Genomic DNA, 10622 nt, shown 5'->3' with positions numbered 1-10622 from the left:
ACATATACAGACTTGAAATCAAAACAACTGATGGTTCATCCATTTCATGCCCTCGCGCCACTTCCTGTAATACAATTAAAACTGAGTGGGTCAGGCTTGGGAGCCTGGTGAGCATATAGGGTTTTCAACCCACAATAAATAATCATATTTAATTTTCACCAACCAACAATAACCCAATTACCCATTCCCGTTATTCTCACTTTATGTCCCTAAAACAACTAACACAAGGGACCTAGTCTAAGAATATTTCATCGGGGCGACAACACATGCTTCGGGGGTTCCTCAGCAATATAAGTCAAATAAGGCAACCATGAGGGGGATGGAGTGCAGCGAATAAACACCCAAGTTCATTAACACCTACAGGTGGCGAACCTGCTAATGTTCCACAAGACTGTCTAGAATAGCCAGTGGTCGTCATCTAAACTCCGCTAGATGACTAAATCAAACAACAACGAGGCCTCTCATCTGTTTATTACACACCAACTATCTACCCATGTTCTACCCAACATATTAGTAGATAAAAATTATACAATTTGTATACATAGTTTAAAAACCTGTATAGCATGCTTTAATCAACACATATATCCCATAACAGATGAGGCACACACACATAACACATATCTCATAGAGAATAAATCATATCTATGAGTTAGAAGAAAGTGAATACACATTCACACAGAGAAACAACAATATACTTAATACACTCAAACCATACTTGTATTATTATCGTGTTTATGAAAGGTAGTATACACTCACTTGATCAGAAGGTGATCGGACAACACTACGACTTGCAGAAGTAGTAATCCTCAGCAGATATTGAAGATCTCTTCAAAAATCGAACTTCTCGCGGGCAGAGCTTCGGCTCGGGAACCGCACTTCTCGGGATCTTCGGGATCTTGGGACTTGCCTCGGGGCTCGATAATAATACCGTGGTTGCGGGGTATTTCTGGCACGCAAAACGATGCAAAACGGGAGAGAGAAGAGAAGAAATTGGCAAAAGACTCGACTGCCTTCGGTTCCTATTTATAGAGGCTGGAGCCTCGGAGTACGCGAGGCGTACTGCAGTACGCAGCGCGTACTGCTTCCGAAATCGTCACTGCATGCGTCATCCGAAATGTCGACACTCTTCGGAGTACGCGGGGGGTACTCGCGTACGCGGGGCGTACGTCGGATCGGACCGGTGACTCGCCTTCGGATAATGTCGGATTAAAAGATTAAAATTAAATACAAAATATTAAATAAACTTCGTAAATTCATATCTTCTTCATACGAACTCCGTTTTTGACGTTCTTTATATCCACGCGAAGGTGAGACTACGCTCTACAACTTTCGTTTAGACTCCGTCGGCTAATTTCGACTTTATTTTTATTATTTATTTTTAATAGGCCGCGACAGAAAAACTTGGTTATAAATTCATAACTCCTTCGTTTGACGTCCGTTCTCGCCTAACTTTTTATCGCTTCGATACCAACAACGAGACCTTCGATCCTTGTTTAGATTGCTTCGGCTAAAAACCGCTCGTGTGTTTCCATCGGACAAGCACTAACCCAACCATTTTGCGTCGCAACTTCTTAGTCTTTCGGTCAACAATTGCCTCTGGTTCTTCAATCAACCTTTTGTTCTCATCAATTCTCAATTCAGAAATTGGAATTATATCGAGAACTTCTCCCGTGAACTTCCTCAAATAACACACATGAAAAGTGTTGTGAATTCCATTCAGTTCCTCGGGTAATTCGAGCTTGTAAGCTTGGTTCCCAATCCTCTGAAGAACTTTAAACGGTCCAATAAACCTTGGACTCAACTTTCCCCTTTTACCAAATCTTATAAGTCCCTTCCACGGCGAGACTTTAAGCAAAACCGAATCTCCAATCTCAAAAGTCATCGGTCTTCGCTTTTTGTCAGCATAGCTCTTTTGACGATCTTGAGCTGCTAACATTCTTTCTCTAATTATTTTCAACTTTTCAGCAGTTTGATGAACCATCTCCGGTCCCATAAATTGATTTTCCCCAGCCTCAAGCCAACAAGACGGCGTACGACACTTCTGTCCATACAAAGCTTGATAAGGTGCCATCTTAATGCTCGAGTGAAAACTATTATTGTAGGAAAATTCTACCAAAGGTAAGTGTTCATCCCAATTACCTAGGAATTCCAAGGTACATGCTCTCAGCATATCTTCAAGTGTTTGTATTGTTCTTTCACTCTGACCATCAGTCTGCGGATGGTAAGCTGTGCTTAAACATAACTCGGTACCCATTTCCTCTTGTAGACTTTTCCAAAACCTTGAGGTGAAACGGCTATCACGATCCGATACAATCGTTAACGGAACACCGTGAAGCCTCACAATTTCCCTCACGTAAGAATTCGCAAGCTTTTCCATAGACCATTTCTCCTTGGCTGCTATGAAATGCGCACTGTTAGTGAATCGATCAACGACCACCCAAATCATGTCGTGACCATTCTTTGTTCTGTCCAGTTTAGTGACAAAATCCATAGCAATGTCTTCCCACTTACCCATAGGCACAGGCAATGGTTCTAAACTCCCGTACGGTTTCTGATGTTGTGTCTTGACTCTCGCACAAGTCACACACTCAGCCACATACTTTGCAACATCAAGCTTCATCGTTGGCCACCAGTAGTAGGGTTTCAGGTCCCTATACATTTTAGTGCTACCAGGATGAATCGAGTACATGGTCTTGTGAGCCTCTTCCATCAGAAGATCCCTAATTCCTCCTGACTTAGGTACCCAAATACGATCTTGAAATACCTTCAGTCCATGACCGTTTGTACCAAACACCAACGTTTTACCCAAACGTTCCTCCTTTCGGTCATTTTTCTCATAAGCTTCCTCTTGAGCTTTCTTTATACTTTCCACAATGGTCGAGACAACTTCAATTCTCAACGCGCTTGTCCTTTTCCTTTCAAGATTGACCTTCCGACTGAGAGCATCAGCAACAACATTAGCTTTACCGGGGTGGTAAAGTATCTCACAGTCGTAGTCTTTAAGTAATTCTAGCCAGCGTCGTTGCCTCATATTCAATTCCTTCTGATTAAAGAGATATTGGAGACTCTTATGATCAATAAAAAGTTTGCACTTCGTGCCATAGAGGTAATGCCTCCATATTTTCAGAGCGAAAACTACCGCTGCCAACTCCAAATCGTGAGTCGGGTAATTCTTTTCATGCTCTTTCAGCTGTCGAGACGCATATGCTATTACCTTTTCTCTTTGGGTCAAAACACAACTCAATCCAACCCCAGACGCATCGCTATAAACAGCGAAGTCTTCAACTCCATCGGGTAGGGAAAGTATCGGTGCCTCACATAGCTTCTTCTTTAACTTCTCGAATGCTTCTTTATGCTTATCACTCCAAGCATAAGTTGCTCCTTTGTGGGTCAAAGCTGTCAATGGACTAGCGATCGAAGAAAAGCCTTGGATAAACCTTCGGTAATATCCGGCAAATCCTAAAAAGCTTCGAACCTCCGTGGGACTTTTCGGTTGTTCCCACTTCATCACAACTTCGATCTTCGCTGGATCAACCATTATCCCTTCTTGGTTGACCACGTGACCCAAGAATTGGACTTCACGAATCCAAAAAGCACATTTGGAGAACTTCGCATATAGCTTCTCCTGCTTCAAAACTTCTAACACTTCTCGCAAGTGTCTGCCATTCTCCTCCTGGCTTTTCGAGTAAATCAGAATGTCGTCTATGAACACTATCACGGATTTATCAAGGAAAGGATTACAAACCCTATTCATCAAATCCATGAACGCTGTCGGGGCATTGGTTAGTCCAAACGACATAACTAAGAACTCGTAGTGTCCATATCTAGTTCTGAATGCAGTCTTCTCTATATCTTGCTCTCTTACTTTCAGCTGATGATATCCTGAACTTAGATCGATCTTCGAGAAATAGCTCGAACCTTGCAATTGATCCAATAGGTCATCAATCCTCGGCAACGGATATCTATTCTTTATTGTTGCTTTGTTCAGCTCTCTGTAATCGATGCACATTCTCATACTTCCATCTTTCTTCTTCAAGAACAACACCGGAGCTCCCCAGGGCGATGAACTAGGTCTAATGAAACCTTTGTCCAATAACTCCTGAAGTTGCATCATCAGCTCCTTCATCTCCGTCGGTGCTAATCGATAAGGTGCTTTTGCTATTCGCGTGGTCCCTGGTAACAAGTTTATTCTGAACTCCACTTGTCTATCAGGTGGTAATCCAGGAAGATCTTCGGGAAATACTTCCGGATACTTACACACCACTGGAATATTCTGCATCACCTTCTTTTCCTTCTTAGCATCAATCACGAATGCTAAATATGATGTACATCCCTTGGTCAAACACTTTCTGGCTTTCATTAGGGAAATGATTCCAGAATTCACTCTGCGTTTGTCCCCATACACCATAAATGACTCTTTCCCAGGCGGGTTTACTTTAACTATCTTCTTCTTGCACAAAATTTCGGCATCATTGGCGCTAAGCCAATCCATTCCCAACACAATGTCGAAACCATTAAGATCGATGGGCAATAATTCCTCGTGGAACTTATTCCCATTAAGGTCGATTAAGATGTTTTTCATACGATGGCTAACAGGTACAAACTTGCCACTAGCAACTTCGACTAATAAAGCATTATCTAGTCTATCAACAGGCAAAGCTAGCTTTCTACCAAACTCATGCGAAATGAAAGGAGTAGTTGGCTCCAGAATCAAACAAAATTTGAGCAGGTAATTCGTTTACGAGAAAGGTACCTGAAGCGACATCAGCTTCATCTTTAGCAGCCTCAAGTGTCATCTGGAAGGCTCTCGCCTTCGGCTTTGGTGGAATGTTGGGCTTAGCTGCCTCCTTCTTCCTCGGACAGTCTTTCAAAATATGCCCCTCTTCATTACAACCAAAACACATCCTTTTGTTGTTCGGACATTCATTGGCAAAATGTCCAACCTTTCCACACTTGTAGCAGGTCACATCCTCGCTACATTTCCCAAAGTGCTTTTTCTTACACGTATCACACCACTTCACTTCGCCTCCTTTTCTTCCAAACTTTTTCGAATCAGATTTCGAAAATTTGCCCTTCTTACCGGAACCAGATGTTCCCTCAAACTTTCTTTTCTCATCAACCTCAACCTTGTCGGTGGTTCTTCCCTTTATCATGTTCTCAACAGACTTGGCAGCCCAGATAGCTGCCTCTAGAGTAAGTGCCTGACGTACTGGCACCTCGTACTCCCATGGGAGTCCCTTCGCATACCGGTCCACCTTTGTCAGCTCGTCTGGGACGATACGCAAGGCAAACTCCATCTTATCGGTGAAGTTATTGGTGAATTCATCAACTGACATGCTGCCTTTCGTCAATGTCAGGAACTTGTTCTCCAACTCCAACAAATTTTGAGCCGAGCAGAACTTGCGCTTGAACTGCACCAAGAATTCTGCCCATGTCAATTGCAGTGGCTCATTAGGGCTTAACGTCTTCCCTAGAGTGTTCCACCAACGAACGGCTCCTCCTCGGAACTGACGCACTGCATAGATAGTCTGCAACTTGCCTCTGCAGCCACAAGTCATGAAGGCTAACTCCATTTCAGAGATCCAATCCATAACCCCAATCGGATCCTCCTTTCCATTGAAGGTCGATGGTTTGCAAGTCAAAAAGTCCTTGTACTTTCATCCCATTCCATCATTCCTTCCATCACGGTTATCTTGCCTAACTATCGGTGGGTTGGCTTGACCAATAGACCCACTGAAGTTTCCACCTTCCGAGTACCCTTCATTCAATTCAGGCTCTTCCACACGAATTGACAGTTCTTCACGATTCTGTTGAAGCAACCGTCTAGTTTCATCCATCTGACGATCCAACATCGTCTGAATCATCATTTGCACACCAGCCATGGTTATTGGCTCAGGTGCTGCTGCTACGACAGGTACTTGTTCAATCACTGGTGGTTGATTCCTGTTTTCGTCAGCATTTCCAACTCCACTTCTTGTTCTCACCATTTTGATCTACACACCGAATAAGGTGAAATCAGATCCTCAATCATGATAGATATTCAAATCATCCTTATCGCTCCGAAACGTTTACATGCTAGTTCTAATACCGTAGACGTACGCTTAGAATCCTACACACATAAGGTTTCTAGATCCGGTCGGCAACAGACCATAGATCCGAACAAATAATATCATATATGGCAACATATAACATTTAGCACATAAAGCATTTTAGGCAACTTTCCTAAAATAAACCAGTGCTCGTGTCTAAAACACAACAGACACACATCTCAAAATTTCACTTAGCATTCTAAGTTTAAGTCTAGAAATCCTACAAATTCCTAGTTCGCTTAAACTAATGCTCTGATACCAACTGTGACATCCCCAAAATCTCGGCCAGAAAAGACCGATTTTCATTTATGCTTTTAAAATAATTTCAGAGTAAATCCTTTTGATTTGGAAGAGTTGCGGAATTTGTTCCCAAAAACAAAACATGATAGAACAATGTTTACCAAAGCATTTCATAAAAGAAATGTATTTTCATTATATTATCAAAACTCGGGGTGTCATGTTCCGATACAGACCAATAAGCATAAACGATAACATTACAAGTCATTCAACAAATATATACATGTACAGACTTGTAAACAAAACAACTGATGGTTCATCCATCTCATGCCCTCGCGCCACTTCCTGTAATACAATTAAAACTGAGTGGGTCAGGCTTGGGAGCCTGGTGAGCATATAGGGTTTTCAACCCACAATAAATAATCATATTTAATTTCCACCAACCAACAATAACCCAATTACCCATTCCCGTTATTCTCACTTTATGTCCCTAAAACAACTAACATAAGGGACCTAGTCTAAGAATATTTCATCGGGGCGACAACACATGCTTCGGGGGTTCCTCAACAATATAAGTCAAATAAGGCAACCATGAGGGGGATGGACTGCAGCGAATGAACACCCAAGTTCATTAACACCTACAGGTGGCGAACCTGCTAATGTTCCACAAGACTGTCTAGAATAGCCAGTGGTCGTCATCTAAACTCCGCTAGATGACTAAATCAAACAACAACGAGGCCTCTCATCTGTTTATTACACACCAACTATCTACCCATGTTCTACCCAACATATTAGTAGATAAAAATTATACAATTTGTATACATAGTTTAAAAACTTGTATAGCATGCTTTAATCAACACATATATCCCATAACAGATGAGGCACACACACATAACACATATCTCATAGAGAATAAATCATATGTATGAGTTAGAAGAAAGTGAATACACATTCACACATATAAACAACAATATACTTAATACACTCAAACCATACGTGTATTATTATCGTGTTTATGAAAGGTAGTATACACTCACTTGATCAGAAGGTGATCGGATAGCACTACGACTTGCAGAAGTAGTAATCCTCAGCAGATCTGGAAGATCTCTTCAAAAATCGAACTTCTCGCGGGCAGAGCTTCGGCTCGGGAACCGCACGTCTCGAGATCTTCGGGATCTTGGGACTTGCCTCGGGGCTCGAGAATAATACCGGGGCTTCGGGGTATTTCTGGCATGCAAAACGATTCAAAAAGGGAGAGAGAAGAGAAGAAATTGGCAAAAGACTCGGCTGCCTTCGATTCCTATTTATAGAGGTTGGAGCCTCGGAGTACGCGGGGCGTACTGCAGTACGCAGCGCGTACTGCTTCCGAAATCGTCACTGCATGCGTCATCCGAAATGTCGACACTCTTCGGAGTACGCGGGGCGTACGTCGGATCGGACCGGTGACTCGCCTTCGGATAATGTCAGATTAAAAGATTAAAAATAAATACAAAATATTAAATCAACTTCGGAAATTCATATCTTCTTCATACGAACTCCGTTTTTGACGTTCTTTATATCCACGCGAAGGTGAGACTACGCTCTACAACTTTCGTTTAGACTCCGTCGGCTAATTTCGAATTTAGTTTTATTATTTATTTTTAATAGGCCGCGACAGAAAAACTTGGTTATAAATTCATAACTCCTTCGTTTGACGTCCGTTCTCGCCTAACTTTTTAACGCTTCGATACCAACAACGAGACCTTCGATCCTCGTTTAGATTGCTTCGGCTAAAAACCGCTCGATCTCAAATCGAGTATTTCGGGCTGCACACCGCTAAGCCGAAACTTCGATAAATCATAACTTCCTCATACGAAGTCAGATTTGGGTGTTCTATATATATTCGGAAACCTCGTCTCAACTACTACAACATTATTCAAAGATATTAAGTTTATTTTACACTTAAATTTTGACGCTTATTTTTGTTCTTAATCAATCAAACCACATAATTAAGCAATTAAGCACAAAACACACAATACTCAAATAATAAAATCTTATTATTTCAAAACGGGTTACAGAGGTTAACCTAGACTATTACATTGCTAAAAATGGCAAGCCCGGAAACACAGGCGTTACAGTCTTACTCAGTTTAGTATACCTCAGGATAGGTAAGTCTCCTTTCTTGGACTCCTCCATGCTGAAACGTTTCAACACCTTGTCCAAGTAGGTAGTTTGATTAAGTCTTATTCGTCTTTTACTCATGTTTATTAATATCTTTATCCCTAGAATATAAGCAAATTCTCCGAGGTCCTTCATAGCCAAACATTTCCCAAGCTATGACTTAACCTCCTGCAAGGTTGGGATGTCATTTACTATAAGTAGTATGTCATCCACATACAATACCAGAAAGCTAACTATACTCCCACTAGCTTTGACATATACACATGAATCATCGTCGCTTCTTGAGAAACCAAACTCTTTGAATTTCTTATCAAAACAAAGATTCCATCTGCGAGATGCTTGCTTTAATCCATAAATGGATTTCTCAACCTTGCACACTCTATTAGGGTACTTTGCATTGATAAAACCCTCTTGCTGATTCATGTAAACATCCTCAGTCAACTTCTCATTAAGGAAAGCGGTTTTAACATTCATTTTCCATATATCATAATCATCAACTGCAGCTATGGCTAGCATAACCCTTATAGATTTAATCTTCGCTACTAGTGAGAAGGTCTCATCATAGTCAACTCCAGGAGTTTAAGTAATGCTCTTTGCAACCAATCATGTCTTATAAGTGTGTACTTTCCCATCCATTTCGGTCTTCTTCTTGAAGATCTATTTGCACCCGATTGTCTTACGGCTTGGTACATTGTAAACAAAGTTCCAAACTTGATTATCATACATGGACTGAATCTCGTTGTCCATTGCCTCTTTCTATTTAGCTGACTCAGGGCCTGCCATGGCTTCCTTGTAGTTGTTAGGTTCATCCAAATTTACCAGTGTGCTATCACTGATAAATGTATCACCTTTAGTAGTAATATAGAAATCATAAAACTCAGGTGCATTCCTAACTCTACCGGAACGCCTCAGAGGTAAGGACTCGTCAATTGGTTCAACAGTAGTTTCCTCCTCGGGTTGAGTGTTAGTGATTGAGGTTCCTTCATCACTTAAATCTTGAAGCTCTTCAAGGTCAATTTTCCTCCCACTGTCCTCTTGACATATGACTTCTCTCTCGCAAAAGACTCCTCTCCTCACAACGAAGACAACATTGTCACTCGGTCAATAGAAGAGATATCCAAAGGATTTCTGTGGGTAGCCGATGAAATACATCGCTCACTACGAGGTTCGATCTTGTCGTGAGTCTCTCGTTATATGAAAGCCTCGCAACCCTAAACCTTGATGTGGTCTAACGAGGGAACCTTCCCTGTCCACATCTCGTGAGGTGTCTTGGAAACCTTTTTAGTTGGGACTAGATTAAGGATATGAGCGGCAATCTTTAAGACATACCCCCAGAATGAGATAGGTAACGAAGCTCGACCTATTATGGAACGAACCATGTCTAGCAAGGTTCGATTGTGCCTCTCAGCTACACCATTAAAATAAGCATTTATCAAACTAATTTCATTATTAAAAGAAAAGGTAAAACCTTGTTCATACAAACTATGAAAGGAAATAATATTCCTCGTCATATCAGCCGAGTAGCAACAATTATTCAAATCTAATTTTAACCCACTACTAAGCAATAAAGAATAAACTCCAATCTTGGTAACAAGCGACTTTTTCCTATTCCCCATGATTAAGTTCATCTTCCGGTGCTCCACATCCTTACTTCTTTTTAGACCCTGCAAATCAGAACAAATGTGAAAACTACATCCTGTATCAAGGACCCAAGAATTATCATGTGATGAGTTATTAGATAGAATTGTATAAATACCTGAAAAGGGGGGTTTGATCTTCCAATCCTTTATGTCCTGCAAGTACTTGGGGCAGCTTCGTCTACAATGCCATTTTTCATGGCAATGGAAGCACTCGACTTCCTTTGGATTGGAAGAGGGTGCGACAGAACCAACTTTGGTCCCACTAGAAGAGGATCCAACATGGGACTTTCCCTTATGACTCTTGGAAGGAGTCTTCCTCTTCTTTCCCTTCCCATGTCCAATTTCCAAGACATGGGCCATTACAGTAGGAGTAGGTACAACAAATTTTCCTTTCAAACTACTTTCAACAGTTCTCAAGAGACCTTGAAGCTTGCTTAGAGTGACCTCCTCCTTGTTCATATGATAAGTTATACGAAACCGATCGTAACAAGGAGGT

The sequence above is a fragment of the Lactuca serriola genome, chromosome 7 (assembly GCF_051521515.1).
Source record: "Lactuca serriola cultivar US96UC23 chromosome 7, Lser_US96UC23_V15, whole genome shotgun sequence".
Classification (NCBI taxonomy): Eukaryota; Viridiplantae; Streptophyta; class Magnoliopsida; order Asterales; family Asteraceae; genus Lactuca; species Lactuca serriola.
This window is presented reverse-complemented; position numbering follows the sequence as displayed.